This window comes from Leucoraja erinacea, chromosome 1 (genome assembly GCF_028641065.1).
Source record: "Leucoraja erinacea ecotype New England chromosome 1, Leri_hhj_1, whole genome shotgun sequence".
NCBI classification, from domain to species: domain Eukaryota; kingdom Metazoa; phylum Chordata; class Chondrichthyes; order Rajiformes; family Rajidae; genus Leucoraja; species Leucoraja erinaceus.
The window spans coordinates 107,080,045-107,097,481 of NC_073377.1; positions in this window are offsets into that span (position 1 = coordinate 107,080,045).

A 17,437-nucleotide genomic window follows, 5' to 3' on the forward strand; every position below is an offset into this window, starting at 1 on the left:
GACAAATGGATGGAATTTAACCGAGCAAGTGTGAGACGTTGCACTTTGGGAGGTCGAATGCAAGGGGAAATTATTTAATTAATGGCAAGACCATTAAGAGCATTGATGTACAGAGGGAACTTGGGATTCAGACCACAAACTCGCTGAAAGTTGCAACACAATGTGGGTAGGAAACCATATGGTATTGCTCGCCTTCATAGGTTGGAGCATTGAGTACAAGAGTCAGGAAGTCATATTGCAACAATTTAGGACTTTAGTTAGGCTGCATTTGAAGTATTGTGTTCATTTCTAGTTGTCCCATTACAGGAAGGATGTGGAGCTGCAGGTAGGATGCAGAAGTGGCTTATCAGAATGCTGAAGTTATGCTGAGTGTAGAGGTTGGGACATTATGTTACAGTTGTATAAGATGTTGGTGAACCTGCACTTGGAATATTGTGTTCAGTGTTGGTCACCCTAAGATAGGAAAGATGCTATTAAGCAGGTAACGGTGCGGAGGATATAGGGTTTAGGACGAACTAAGTTTATTACTATTATCATGTGTATCAGGTAACAGTGAAAAGTTTTGATTTTCAAGTAATCCAAACAGATCAGATAGACCACACAGAAATACAATCGTCAAACTCAAGTTAAATAGATAGAGTAAAGGGATAGATATAGAGTGCAGAAATTAATTCTTAACATTGTAAGCACATTGTAGTGCTTCAGTTCATAGAGTAAGTCTAATGTCCGCAGTGGGGTTGAGGTGAATCAGCCAATTAAGTACCATTCAGAAGCCTGATAATAGAGAGGGAGAGGTTGTTCTTGTCTGGTGATGCTTTCAAGCTTCTGTACCTTCTACCAGATGTGTGGAGGGAGAATAAGGAATGACCAGGGTGGACACGTCTTTGACTATGTTGTCTGATTTTCCAAGGCAGTATGAAATGTAGATGGAATGAATGGGGAAAGCCTAGTCTGTGTGATAAACTCGACTACTTCCACATCTCTGAAATGTATTACAGTTTTCAGCAGCTGTTCCCAAACCAAGCTGTGATTCACTGACAGTATGCCTTCAATGATGCATCTGCAGAAATATTTAAGTGTCACCAGAGAAATTCCACCTTTCCTGAATCCATCGGTGCCTGCTCTGATTTATTTTGTACCTTTTTCATACCTCTAGTCTTCCTCTCAATGGCTCTCAGTCTGAAGAAAATTGAGCGACCCGAAATGTCACCCAGTTCCTTCTCTCCAGAGGTGCTGCCTGTCCCGCTGAATTACTCCAGCATTTTGTGTCTAACATCGGTGTAAACCATCATTGTTCATTCCCAGTTTGGCAAAAAGACTAAATCAGGGAAGGTAGTGCATCCATGGATAACAAGGGAATCAGGGATAGTATCAAAGCAAAGGATGATGCGTACAAATTAGCCAGAAAAAGCAGCATACCGGAGGACTGGGAGAAATTCAAAGACCAGCAGAGCAGGACAAAGGGCTTAGTTAGGAAAGGGAAAATAGATTATGAAAGAAAACTGGCAGTGAACATAAAAACTGACTGCAAAAGTTTTTATAGATATGTGAAAAAAAAGAGATTAGTTAAAACAAATGTAGGTCCCTTGCAGTCAGAAACAGGTGAGTTGATCATGGGGAACCAGGATATGGCGGACCAATTGAATAACTACTTTGGTTCCGTCTTCAATAAGGAAGACATAAATGATCTGCCGGACATAGCAGGGGCCCGCGGGTCAAAGGAGGTGGAGGAATTGGGTGAAATCCAGGTTAGTCGGGAAGTGGTGTGGGTAAATTGAATGGACTTAAAGGCCGATAAATCCCCAGGGCCCAGATAGGCTGCATCCCAGAGTACTTAAGGAAGTAGCTCCAGAAATAGTGGATGCATTAGTAATAATCTTTCAAAACTCTTTAGATTCTGGAGTAGTTCCTGAAGATTGGCAGGTAGCAAATGTAACCCCACTTTTTAAGAAGGGAGGGAGAGAGAAAACGGAGAATTACAGACCAGTTAGCCTAACATCGGTAGTGGGGAAACTGCTAGAGTCAGTTATTAAAGATGGGATAGCAGCACATTTAGAAAGTGGTGAAATCATTGGACAAAGTCAGCATGGATTTACGAAAGGTAAATCATGTCTGACGAATCTTATAGAATTTTTCGAGGATGTAACTAGTAGCGTGGGCGCACTAGGGGAGAAAGAAGCCAGTGGATGTGGTGTATCTGGACTTCCAGAAGGCTTTCGACAAGGTCCCACATAAGAGATTAGTATACAAAACTTAAAGCACATGGCATTGGGGGTTCAGTATTGATGTGGATAGAGAACTGGCTGGCAAACAGGAAGCAAAGAGTAGGAGTAAAACGGGTTCCTTTTCACAATGGCAGGCAGTGACTAGGGGGGGGTACCGCAAGGCCCTCAGGTACTGGGACCCCAGCCTATTTACAATATATATTAATGATCTGGATGAGGGAATTGAAGGCAATATCTCCAAGTTTGCGGATGACACTAAGCTGGGGGGCAATGTTAGGTGGGAGGAGGATGCTAGGAGACTGCAAGGTGACTTGGATAGGCTGGGTGAGTGGGCAAATGTTTGGCAGATGCAGTTTAATGTGGATAAATGTGAGTTTATCCATTTTGGTGGCAAAAACGGGAAAGCAGACTATTATCTAAATTGTGGCCGATTGGGAAAGGGGGAGACGCAGCGAGACCTGGGTGTCATGGTACACCAGTCATTGAAGGTAGGCATGCAGGTGCAGCAGGCAGTAAAGAAAGCGAATGGCATGTTGGCTTTCATAGCAAGAGGATTTGAGTATAGGAGCAGGGGAGGTTCTACTGCAGTTGTATAGGGTCTTGGTGAGACCACACCTGGAGTATTGCGTGCAGTTTTGGTCTCCAAATCTGAGGAAGGACATTATTGCCATAGAGGGAGTGCAGAGAAGGTTCACCAGACTGATTCCTGGGAGGTCAGGACTGTCTTATGAAGAGAGACTGGATAGACTTGGTTTATACTCTCTAGAATTTAGGAGATTGAGAGGGGATCTTATAGAAACTTACAAAATTCTTAAGGGGTTGGACAGGCTAGATGCAGGAAGATTGTTCCGATGTTGGGGAAGTCCAGGACAAGGGGTCACAGCTTAAGGATAAGGGGGAAATCCTTTAAAACCGAGATGAGGAGAACTTTTTTCCACACAGAGAGTGGTGAATCTCTGGAACTCTCTGCCACAGAGGGTAGTTGAGGCCAGTTCATTGGCTATATTTAAGAGGGAGTTAGATGTGGCCCTTGTGGCCAAGGGGATCAGAGGGTATGGAGCAAAGGCAGGTACGGGATACTGAGTTGGATGATCAGCCATGATCATATTAAATGGCGGTGCAGGCTCGAAGGGCCGAATGGCCTACTCCTGACCTAATTTCTATGTTTCTATGTTTCTATCATCTGCAGTTCCTGTACATATTTCAAATTCCCCTGGTCTCCTCCGGAAGTGGAGGCATTGTACCTTTTTGTCTGTCGCATCAATGCGGTTGCTCCACAGCTGATCATTGGTAATATTAATGAGAGATTCAAGTTCCTCGGCATTAATATTACCAATGATCTGTCGTGGAGCAACCCCAACTCTAGACTATAGCCTCTGACTCTAGTCTGAAGAAAATTGAAACGTCACCCATTCCTCCTCTCCAGAGATACTGCCTGTCCCGCTGAATTACTCCAGCATTTGTGTCTATCTTCAAAAGAATAAACCGGCATCTGCAGTTCTTTCCTAGGCACTTATAGGGATCTATGTATCTCTGTATCTGTCCTCCTTGATCTCTCTCCAGGTCCTGCCCTGGTTCGACTTCCAAAATGAAACATCGTAAGCTTACCTGAAATAAACTTAATTTTCCGCAGTCCACTTACCCAGCTGATCAAGATCTCCTGCTTGATGACCACCTTCACTGTCTGAAAAAAATGTATTTTAGTGACCTCTCCAAGTTATACATACTCATACACAATTGACATAGATGACAAGCAGCAGTGGGCCCTGAGGCACACCACTACCTATAGGTTTCCAGTGCGAAAATGCAACTTTCCGACACACACCCTCCGTTTCCTACACCAATTTAAAACGTTATAAATTCTCTCCAAAAATATTGTTCTCATCCTAAACATCTTGCCTTTGACATCTGTACCATGGGGAAAATATTCTGACTATTTACTAGTTAGTTATCTATAACTATCTTGGCTATCACTATTTTTGTTGCGTATTTAACTTGTAGAAAGGACCCTATCTAACCAATCTAACACCCTAAAAAAATGCATATACAACAACCACCTCCCCTCTTGACCTCCTCTGCTCCAGAGAAAACAAATGCAATCTCTCCAGTCTCTCTCAAAAACTAAAAAACACTCCTGATGTATCTTCACAAACAATTTCCAGCAGTACAATATTTTCCGGCATGAATCAGAAATCTAAATATAAAGTGAAATTGAACTGTCAGGCCTTGTAAAAGTCATAGTTCCACATTAACCAATGTGCTTCCTCAAAACAAAGCTATTCTTTTTTTATTCAATTATGTATTTGCTATCTAATAATATTTTGGTTAAAAAAAAACACTTATCCTAGATTAAGCAATTGATCACATTATCGTTTTCAAACTACAATATAGATGTTCAAATTCCAAATTCAGGCTTGTTTCACTGTCATATACACCAGAGTGCAATGAAATTCCTATTTCGCCATGAAACATAAAGTAAACAATAAATACAATAAGTACAGCAATAAATACAATGATAAATGTAACACAGCACAACAGCACAAAGGTTGTAATGGGATTTTAAAAATCTGAAATATCCCTGTCATATCCCTGCACCAGGAAGCATTGATCAGAAAAACATTTGCCATGGCATTTCACTCCCCTCTATGTTATCCACTTTCCTCATCTACTCCCTACACACTGGGTGCAGTGTAACAGAGGAATTAACCAACGAGCCCACAAGATTTGGGGATGTGGTGGTAGAAAAACAGGAGCACATGGAGGAAACCCACACAGGCACAGGCAGAACATGCAAACTCCACACAGACAGCACCCGAGGTCAGGATCAAACTCATGTCTGATGCTGTAAGGCAAACAGATCTACCAGGAATTCCATCAACACTCAGCTGTGAATTGCCTGTGAATATTTCTGGGTGGTGCAAATTATTCTGCAATTTCTCTGAACAACTTGTTCAAGAGATTGACGCCACAAACGTTAAAAAAAATTAAAAAATCAATCTTTGTCATAAAGCAACTGTGAAATATTTGTAAAGTGATCCTGGTCAGACAATGTTTTGCCCTTACGAGACCAACAAGTTAAAATTAACACCAAACCATGATGAATTAAATTGTTTTTCCACAAATCTTTCTAATGTGTGCATTTCTGCATGAATAGTAAATAGCCCATTGGATTTTTTTCCTTACATAATACAAAGAAAAACACACATGAATCTTAAACAGGCTGACAGTATATACATCCCAGGAGTCCTTTAGAGAAGTTTATTTGAAATACTTCAGAAAGAGAAGGGCATGAAGGGAAATTACATTTTGCTGGCTTCATGCATTTAATAACTATGTCCAATAGGCATTAGATTCCCAGTACTAAAGTAGATGCAGCAAAAAATAATACATCCATGAATGACATAGAAATATTTCAGTAATTAATAACCATAAATTAAATTTTTCACTCTAAAAAATCATGTAAATTAATGTACAAGTTCTTAGGTTGCAGATTTTAAAAACTGAAAGCTTTACCTTTTAAGGTGATTCATCAGTTACTGAAATTGTCCACAGTTTACTACCTCTGGCGTGCAAATAGAATTGCCCCAGCATTTGCTCTCAAATTTTATGCAAAGACTGAAGGTTGGTAAACTCACCTCTGGTCGACAATTTTTCATCTTTGGAAGGGCACATTAATTGAAAAAAAAAAAATCTCTTGAACCCAAGACTGGCACTATTTGTGTGCTATCTTTTGTCTATCAGACCGATCCTGCTTTGGAACTTCATTCAATATCACATTTATCTTAAATGCGAGAAAATCACACAAAGCCCATTGAGTCTATCAGATCGATGTCAAATCCAGCCAACAATCCCATAAGTCTCATTATCCTGTCCTTAACTCCCTGTAACCCTGAAACATAGCCACTGTTACACTGCTCATCAAATTTCCCTTTCTGCCATTAAGCTATACTAGGGATCATTTACTGGAACCAATTAAAACCTACCGCCCTTTCCTTAGCGACATTATGGCTGCGGAAGCTGGAATCTGGAGCAAAAATATTAAAATGCTGGAAGAGCACAGCAGGCTGACTGGCATCTGCGGAGCCAGATCTCAACCCCTTACATTAACCTGTCCCTCTCTACACCTTTACATCACACAGAAAGAAAGAGAACTCAATTAGATCACTAACCAGTGTATTTCAGCAAACAGGCCATAATTACTCATCGAGGACCACATGGATTTAGGTACAGGTTGGACACCGATTTTCTGGCACCCGCGGTTTCAGAGCCTTTTCTGGATTATACGGTTCTCTTGACCAACAGAGATCACGTGATAATAAAACAAACAATACACTCCTGGGACCAGCTAATGACACCCTCCTCAGGACCCGCCTAATGACACCCTCCTGGACCCTATTTCCGCTATGACACCCTCCTGGACGATAATGACCACCCTCCTGCATCTGCAAAGCACCATGGAGAGTCAGAAAACTTAAATTAAAAATGTGAACTAAATGTGAATGGAATGACGTACCAACCCCTCCCTGCCTCACACACCAACACCCCCGCCGTTTAGAGCCCTGGTTTCCGATGCACTGGCCATCCGCAAGGTGCAACAGCGAGCCCCGCTTCACCCACCGAAAGGACACCAAGTGCGGGAATAATTCAGCGGTCAGGATCTCTGGAGAACACTGTAGTGATGTCGGGCACCCTTCCTCAGACTGATTCAGTCAGCTGAATTACTCCCACTTCAAGGGGCCCCAGGGGAGGGGGGAACCCCGGCTTCCAGCCCTCAATTCCATTGATTGACCAAATGGTGCCAGCACAACAACCTGGCTCTCAATGTCAGTACGACCAATGAACTGATTAAGAAGAAACTGCAGATGCTGGTTTAAATCGAAGGTAGACAAAAATGCTAGAGAAACTCAGTGCGTGAGGCGGTATCTACGGAGCGAAAGAAATCGGCAACATCTTCAGACCCGAAGGGTGTCGACCCGAAACGTTACCTATTTCCTTTCGCTCCAAAGATGCTGCCTCACCGGGCTGAGTTTCTCCAGCATTTTTGTCAACAAATGATTGATTGTGGACTTTGAAGAGGAAGGATGAGGACCCACAATCCCGTTTATATTAACGGGACAATGGTGGAGAGAGTCAGAAACTTCAAATTCCTGGGTGGCATATTTCCGAAGTTCTTTCCTGGACCCTGGATCTTGAAGCAATTATAAAGAAAGCACATCAACGCCTCTACTTCATGAGAAAATTCCGAGATATGCTATGTCAGAGAAGATTTTCTTGAACGTCTACAGGTGCCTAGTTAAGGAACAGCTTCCTGGTTCAGGAACAGTTTCTTCCCTGCAGACATCAGGTTATTAAGCACTACAACCTCAAATAAGCTCTGAACTACACAGACTATTATTGTTATATATAGTCATAGAGTCTTAGAGTGATACAGTGTGGAAACGGGCCATTTAGTCCAACTGGCCCACCCGAGCCAACATGTCCCACCTACACTAGTCCCACCTGCCTGCACTTGGTCCATATCCCTCCAAACCTGTCCTATCCTGTACCTGTCTAACTGTTTCTTAAACATTGGGATAGTCCCAACCTCAACTACCTCATCTGGCAGCTTGTTCCATACACCCACCACTCTTGGTGTGAAAAAGTGACCCGTCGGATTCCTATTAAATCTTTTACCCTTCACCTTGAACCTATGTCCTCTGGTCCTCAATTCCCCTACTCTGGGCAAGAGACTCCATGCCTCTACTCAATCTATTCCTCTCATGATTTTGTACACGTCTATAAGATCACCCCTCATCATCCTTCATTCCAAGAATAGAGGCCCAGCCTACTCAATCTCTCCCTATAGCTCACACCCTCTAGTCCTGGCAACATCCTCGTAAATCATCTCTGAACCCTTTTAAGCTTGACAATGTCTTTCCTATAACATGGTGAACATCCTATAACATGTTTCCTAAAAACATGTATACACACACTGAACTTTTTCACTCATTTATTATATTGTTTACAGAGTACTATGTTTACAGATTCGATGTGTGCTGCTGCAAGTAACAAACTTCACTGTTCTATCTGGGACATATGACAATTTAAACACTTGAAAATCTTTACGAACCACAACTGGCTGGAGTTTTTACGGACATTTTCAACCTCTCACTTCTGAGGTCTGAGGTCCCCACCTGCTTTAAAAGGGCATCAATTATACCGGTGCCCAAGAAGAGTAAGGTGACGTGCCTCAATGACTATCGACCAGTGGCACTAATGCCGGTGGTGATGAAGTGCTTTGAGAGGTTGATCATGGAGCAAATCAACTCCTACCTCGACAAAAACCTGGACCCACTGCAGTTCGCTTACCGCCACAACAGATCAATGGTGGATGCGATCTCGCTGGCCCTCCACTCCGCTCTGGACCACTTGGACAACAAAAACTCATATGTCAGGCTGTTATTCATCGATTACAGCTTGGCATTTAACACAATCATCCCATCCAAGCTGGTTACCAAACTCGCAGAACTGGGTCTCTGCGCATCCCTCTGCAATTGGATCCTCGACTTCCTCATGCACAGACCACGGTCTGTTTGTATTGGTGGAAATGTGTCAGCCTCGATAACAATCAGCACGGGAGCACCTCAAGGCTGCGTGCTCAGCCCCCTGCTGTACTCACTCTATGCTCATGACTGCGTAGCCGGTCACAGTGCGAACTCCATCATCAAGTTCGCTGATGACACCACTGTTGTGGGACGTATCACTGATGGGGATGAGTCAGAGTATAGAAGAGAGATCGAGCAACTGTCCATATGGTGCCAGCGCAATAAACTGGCCCTCAACACCAGCAAAACCAAGGAACTGATTGTGGACTTTGGAAGGAGTAGGAGGGGGACCCACAGCCCCATTTATATCAACGGGTCGATGGTTGAAAGGATCAAGAGCTTCAAATTCCTGGGCGTGCACATCTCTGAAGATCTTTCCTGGTCCGAGAACACTAATGTAATTATCAAGAAAAAGCTCATCAAGTACAGTTCAAGTGTGTTGATTGTCATGTGTCCCTGCATAGGACAATGAAAATTCTTGCTTTGCTTAAGCACACAGAAAATAGTAGGCATTTACTACAAAACAGAATAAATGTGTCCATATACCATGATATAAATCTCTACTTCCTGAGAAGATTACGGAGAGTCGGTTTGTCAAGGAGGACTCTCTCTAACTTCTACAGGTGCACAATAGAGAGCATGCTGACCAGTTGCATCGTGGCTTGGTTCGGCAATTTGAGCGCCCTGGAGAGGAAAAGACTACAAAAAGTAGTAAACACATCCAGTCCATCATCGGTTCTGACCCTTCCTTCCATTGAGGGGATTTATCACAGTTGCTGCCTCAAAAAGGTTGGCAGTATCATCAGAGACCCACACCATCCTGGCCACACACTCATCTCCCTGCTCCAGGTACCTGAAGACTGCAACAACCAGGTCAGGAATAGCTACTTCCCCACAGCCATCAGGCTATTGAACCTGGGCAGGCTGGGTCACCAAATAGGGGGAGTCGGGGGAAAGTGGTGGGAGAGGGGGGTTGGAGAATGGGAGAAGAGGGGGGAGAAGGGGATGCGAGGGGAGGGGGGGGGGGGGAGTGGAGAAGTGGGAGAAGAGTGGTGTCACTTGCCGGACAGCATACATTGTATGACATACAGCGTGTCGTAACATAGCTGTATATAACACAGCATAAGTTGTACGACATACAGCGAGTATGTTGGACAACTTGACGGTTTTACGGGTGTCAGTCACTGACGCTCGCAGTCGCCGAAAAAATCGCAAAGTGGGACAGGCCCTTTAGGGAGCATCCTGAATATTTTCCTCAGTCCACTTCATAACATCTTTAACCATAAATGGAACTGAAAAGACAATTGTTAACTGAAGCAAAACATTTGCTGCTTGGACTGACACAAGGGTGCTGCAATCCAAACAAGGTGACCTGATTTGTCGTGGCTTGCCGGATTTTGTGTCATCGCCACTACCTGTGCATCTTATTAATGGGGTGCAGGTGGAAGAAGAGAAGGAGACAGAGAAGAAAGGCAGGAGCTGTTATCAGCTCTCAGTACTGGTAGAGATCACTAAAATTCCTCACAATGATTTCAAGACCAGACGACATAGGATCATCATCTCATAAAGATATAGGTTGATGAAACAACGGGACATAGGATACGCGGGGATGGTGGATTACTTTCCATGCTCCCTCGAGCCACTATCACTAAATGATCAGCAAACATAATAAATTGGGCAACAATGTTTGATCGATTTACACTCTCAAAATCCTTTGAACTCGAGTGCTCAAAGCAATGATCACTTCCAGGCTGAATTTCCGCTGCACTAATGGGTGGTTTCTGCCCAGCTCTAATTGAAGCAGTGACACTGGCTTACCAATCATTGCCTGATGATGAGGCTTGTTTGTGTTTAAATTGAACTGGCTGCCACTTCTGGGGATGGGGTCCTGTTTTTAGGTAGAGAAAGTTACGTGTTGGGTTCAAACTTGACTCTCTCATATGCCTTGACATTGAAACATGTGATTGATTAAATATGGGTGTCAGAGGTTGGGGAGGAAGGGGAGAAGACAGGAGAATGGGGGTTAGGAGGAAGAGATAGATCAGCCATGATTGCATGGTGGAGTGAATGGCCTAATTCTACACCTATCACTGATCTTATGAAAACATGGGCACCAACCAAACCAAAGGACCTGTGGGTGATGCTTTTCAACATTGACAGCCTGTATCAGTTGCAATATCGGTGTGCCAATGTCCTCTCAGCAGAGAGAGAGTCTGGCTGCAAGTCTGCTGTGCTCAAGCAGTTGCTGTGATCACTAGCAAACTAAACGAGTGTGAACCTCATATTTGTGTGTAATGCACGTTATTAGATAGAAACAATGAACTGCAGCTGTTTTGTTGATTAGTAAAGGCATCAGGGAGAAGGCAGGAGAATAGGATTGAAAGAGAAAGATGGATCAGTCATGATTGAATAGCGGAGTACCACTCCCAGAACATATGAACCTATGAACAAAAATGCAATAGAAAATATGGAGTAACTTAGCAGATCAGACATCATCTCTGGAGAACATGGATAGGTAATATTTCAGGTCGGGATCCTTCCTCAGTTGATTGTTGGGTGGGGGGGAGAATTCTGGACAAGAGAGGGGCAAGACAAAGCTGGCAGATAATAGGTTAGTCGGGAAGTTTTAATGGGTAGATATTGAGACAAAGGCCACAGGTGGAAATATATTAGGTGTGAGACGAAAGGATTGATGAGTTGCAAATCGTGAAAACTAGAGAAAGGAAAATAGGTGGAAAGGGGATGGGGAGGGAAAATATTGATGTGTTGAGGTAGAAACACATGGGAGTGGAGGGGGGGAGAAGAAGGGAGATGGGATGGTTTTGTAGTTGCCTAAAAATGGAGAATTTGATGTCCATATCATTGGGTTGTAAGCCCAAGTGAAATATGAGGTGTTCCTCCTCTAGTTTGCGCATGGCCTCACTCTGGCAATAGAGGAAGCTCAGGACAGAAAGGTCAGTATGGAAATGGGAAGAGTTAAAATGGTTAGAAACCGAGAGATGCAGCAAGCCTCAGCTGACAGAGAGCAAGTGTTTGGGAAACGGTATCAGTGATGTACAAGAGGCCACATTGGGAAGATCAGATGCAGTAGATGAGGTTAGACAAGTTGCACATGAACATTTAACTTATCTGGAAGGACTGTTGGGGTCCCTGAATGGAGATGAGGGAGGAGGTGTAGGGACAGGTGTTACATTTCTTGCAGGTGCAGGGGAATGTACCCGAGGAGGGGGTGATTTGGGTGGGAAGGGATGAGTAAACTGAGGAGTGCAGTTCATCCCTGTCTCCTCTGTGTCCCATAGTTCTGTTCTAACTCCGCCTCCCCCCAGACAGAAAACAAGGATAGAGCACCCCTGGTCCTCAACTTTCACCCCGCAGCCTCCACAACCAACACATCATCCTCAGACTTCTGTCACCTTCAAGGTGATCTCAACACCAGTCACATCTTCCCATCCCTGCCCCTTTCCGCCTTCTGCAGAGATGTCTCCCTTCACAGCTCCTTGGTTCATTCACCCTTTCCAGGGACTCAAGATGTCCTACCAGGTGAGACAGAAGTTCGCATTCATTTGCTTAGCCTCATCTACTGCATTTCAACTCGTCTTCCCATTTTCATGCTGGCCTTTCTATTCTGGGACTCCTCCATTGCCAGAGGCCACACACAAACTGGCGGAACAGCAGCTTATATTCTCTTGCAACCCAACAGTGTGAACATCGAATTCTCAAATTTAGGTTGTTACAAAACTCCCCTCCCCGCCTTCCCCTTTGGCCTACCCAGACTTGCACCTATTTTACCCTTCCCCCTCCCCTTCCGCCTACATTCCTCTAGCTTCACAATTCATAACTCTTCAAATATTTTGTTTCACCCCTTCTGTCTTTTCAACTCTAGCCCTCGTCCAGCCATCTGCTGATCAATCACCCTCCCATCAACTGTATCAACATTACCTGCCAGGCTTTTTCTTGCCTCCCCGCTCTTCCAGCTTTCTTCTCCCCCCCCCCCCCCCCCCCCCCCCCCCCCCCCCACAGACAATGAGTCTGAAGAAGTGTCTCAACTTGAAACGCCACCTATGCATGTTCTCCAGAGATGTTGCCTGACCCGCTGAGATACTCCAGCACTTTGTGTCATCATTATGAGCTGAGTGTGCATTACTTGAACAAATAGTGCATTTATAGATTGCACTGCTCATACAGGCTCATTGAACATTCTCATGTACTGATCACAGGTCTTGAATTTGACTTCTGATATTAACTTCCACCAGGCCTGTAGAGCAGATGGACAGGTAACATAGTTCCTTGAAAGTGGCATCACAGGTAGGGTGGTCATAAATGACACATTGGCCTTCATCAGTCAAAGCACTGTGTATAGAAATTGGGAGGTCATGTTACAGTTATACAAGATGTTCGTGAGGCTGCATTTATAGTATTGTGGTCGGTTTTGGGCACCATGTTATAGGAAATATGTTGGCAAGCTGGAAGGGGTACCGAGAAGATTTACGAGGATGTTGCCTGGTTGAGCAGGCTAAGATTCTATTTCTTGGAGTGCAGGAGGATGAGCGGTGATCTTATTGAGGTGTACAAAATCATGAGAGGAATAGATCGGGTAACCGCACAATCTTTTGCCCAGAGTAGGGCAATCGGGAACCAGAGGACATAGGTTTTAAGGTGAATGGAGAAAGATTTAATAGGAACCTGAGGGTTAACTTATTCAAACAAAGCGTAGTAGGTGTATGGAATGAGATGCCGGTGGAGGTAGTTGTGGTGGGTAGTTATTGCAAAATTTTAGAAACATTGTTCAGGTACAAGGATAGGACAGGTTTAGAAATATATGGGCCAAATGGGGGCAGGTGGAACTAATATAGATGTGACATGTTGGCCGGTGTGGACAAGTTGGGCCAAAGGGCCTGTTTCCACAATGTAAGACTCTATGACTCTAAGTTGGGCGGTCATGTTGCAGTTATATGACACTGTATATGACAGTTGTATAACTCTACCGCTATTTCTGACTGTTGTTTGAAAATATGTCCAGACAGATTTCAGACCCACTTTGGTAAAAAAAAAAAGTCTTCTCTCTACTTTCTCATTAGGTACTCTAATATTCCATTGGAGAACACGGTGACCTCATTCTTTGCCATAACCAGCACCTCCTACAGTGCTGTCTCAGCAGCAGCGTAACTTCCACTGGCACTATAGCCATACAGAACCTTCTGCTTCATAGATGGTGGCCTGACTGTCACTAGTCAGCCTCAGCACGTAGTTGTTCTCCTAAAAATGAGGTGAACCTCTCTGCATTAAGCTTGGCAACAGTGTGACCGGTATTGCCTGGCTGCCCCATTATTAATAATAACTAGACTAAGTGGGACCCATGTTCACACGGGAGGGCTGGTCCCCCAATGCAATATTCCACCTCTCCACCAATATTGGTGGCCATTGGGGGGGTTCTAGAGTGCTAGTATTTGGTGTTGTGGGCTGAAGGGACTGGTTTCCTGAGGGCTAGTATGGACATTGTGGGCCAAATGAATTCTTGGGATGGCAGCTCAGTCACCCAAGCCTAATGTGCTGGCAGCTCACTCACGGCCAGTGGGTTGGCAGTTGACTCGCGGCTATTCCATAAAATTCCATTTCAAGCAGGGTTCAAGGTCACCAAATTCAAGTGCAGTTTCATACAACTTCAAGCAGGGTGCAAGGTCACCAAACTCAAGTGTAGTTTCATACAACTTCAAGCAAGGTGCAGGGCCACCAAACTCAAGTGCAGTTTCCTTCCACTTCAAGCAGGGTGAAACCACCATAAAACTAGCATAAAACCACACAAAACCCCACATAAACACCACACTCACAGTTCAGTAGACATTCAGTGTTCAGTTGATTCACAGCTCAGACGGACTCATGACCTCTCCCTCCCCCATCTTGCAGAGACTGAGCCACACACACACTTCCTGGTTTTATAATCCCTCCCCACTCCCACTGGAAGGGGGCGTGGCCTTCATGGCATGATTGACAGGAGAGAGATTCTCAACATTTTTTAAACACTAATAACACTTTTATTTTTAATTGATGGGAAGAATCCTCTGCACCTGATGAGCGGAGGGGGACTGAGTAAGTTTAGACTTTTAATCATTTGCCATTTCGAATCAACCATTTGCAGTGCTTTATTTCGAACCAACCACCATTTGCAGTGCTTTATTTCGAACCAACCACCACCAACCACCATTTGCAATGCTTTATTTGAACCAACCACCACCAACCACCCTTTGCAGTGCTTTATTTCGAACCAACCATCACCAACCACCATTTGCTATGCTTTATTTCAAACCAACTACATTTTCATTTTCAAACCACATTAAGGGCACTCAAGGTCAGTAAAACTACACTCACAGTTAGTAGATATGTGTTCAGTGTTATTCACAGCTCAGACTGAGAGACATGACCCTCTCACTCCCCCATCTTGCAGAGACTGACTGAGGCACTCCACCTTTCCGGGTTTATTGTCCCTCGAAGGGGGCGTGGCCTTCAGTAGAGAGAATCTCAACATTTTTTAAACATTAATAACTTATTTATTTTTCATCAATGGGAAAAATCATCTTGTCCTGCACAGCGGAGGGGAACTCTGAGTAAGATGGCCAAAACTCACAGCCGTAAGTGGCAGCGTTTTTTCTAAAATCAATATACAGAACAACATAAATGGTCAAGACCAGACATTTAGTAATAAAGATAACCATTAATTACCTATGAGACTGCACCAACTCAGTGAGCATTGTCTCGTGACGGCATTATCTCATTTGTCATACAGTCATAGATTCATACAGCAAAGAAACAGGACTTTTGGGCCATCTGGCACACGCCAACCAAATGCCCCATCTACTGTACATTAGTCCAACCTGTCCAAGTTTGGCCCACATCCCTCTCAACCTTTCCTATTCACATGCCTGTCCAGATGTCTTTTAGACGATATCTTAGTACCTAACTCAACTTGTCCTTGTTCCACCCTCTCCCCTGCTGAAGAAGGGTCTCAACCTGAAATGTCACCAATTCCTTCTCTCCATATATGCTGCCTCACCCGCTGAGTTACTCCAGCATTTTGTCTCTACCTACCTATTTTGGCAGCTCCTTCCTTATACCCACATGTATGTGAAAATATTGCCCCTCAGGTTCATATTAGTTATTTTCCCTCTCACCTTAAACCTATGTCCCCTGGTTCATGATTCCCATATACTGGGCGATAGACTGCATTTACCCTATCTATTCCCCTCATGATATTATACAACTCTATGAGATTACCCTCATCCTCCTGCACTCCAAGGAATAAAGTCCTAGCCTGCCCAACCTCTCCCGATACTGGAGGCCCACAAATCCTGGCAACATGCTTGTAAAATCTTCCCTGCACTCCTTCCAGTTTAACAAAATCATTCCCATAGCATGGTAAACAAAACTGAACATAACATCCCAATTTCTAGAATCAATATCTTGACTGATGAAGGCCAAAGAACCAAAAGCCTTCTTGACCACCCTATCTACCTGTAAACACCACTTTCAAGGAACTATATACCAGCACTCCTAGATCCCTCTGCTTTAAAACACTCCACAGGATCCTACTATTCATCATGAATGTCCTGCCCTGGTTTGACTTCCCAAAATGTAACACCTCACACTGTCGACAATAAACTCCATTAACCATTCCTTAGCCCACTTGCCCAACTGCTCAAGATCCTGCTGAACGTTTTGATAATCCTCTTGCCTATCTATAATACCACCCACTTTAGTACCTACTAATTATGGATGGATGCTGAGTCTTTACATGGCACTGGTCAGATTGCATTTGGATTATAGTGTGCAGTCTTGGGCCCCATACCTGAGGAGGGATGTGCTGACGTCGGAGAGGGTTCAGAGGATGTTTATGAGAATGATCCTGGGGATGATTGGGTTAATGTATGAACGTTTAATGGCTCTGAGTATGTACTCGCTGGAGTTTAGAAGAATGAAGGGTTCTCATTGAAACTTACCGAAAAGTGTGGATGTGGCGAGGATGTTTCCACTAATGGGAGAGTCTGGACCAGAGAGCACAGCCTCAGATTAAAGAACAAACCTTTAGAAAGGAGATGAAGAGGAATTTCTTTATCCTCCAGGTTGTGAATCTGTGCATTCACAGCGTGATGATTCTGTGGAATTCATTGCTGTGGAGGCCAAGACATTGGATATTTTTGAAATAGAGATTGGCAAGTTCTTGATTAGTAAGAATGTCAAAGGTTACGGGGAGAATGTAGCAGAATGGGTTTGAGAGAGAAAGATAGATCAACCATGATTGAATAGCGGAGTAGACCCGATGGGCCGAATGGCCTAATTCTGCTCCTATGTCTTGTGAACCTTATACATTCTCATTCAAATCGTTAATATAAACCACAAACAGCAATAGGCTCAATACCAATCCCTGAGACACAGTCACAGTCTCAGGCCTCCAGTCTGAAAAATCTTCCACCCTCACCCTCTGCTTACTTCCATGAAGCCAATTCTCTATCTCCTTGTGACAGGTTGCACTGTGCCACTGCATGCCAAAAGATTTTACATACTAAATGATTTAAAATGGGACTGACTTGCAGCCTTTTATTATTAGCTAGACTAAGTGGGACCCGTTGGGTCCCA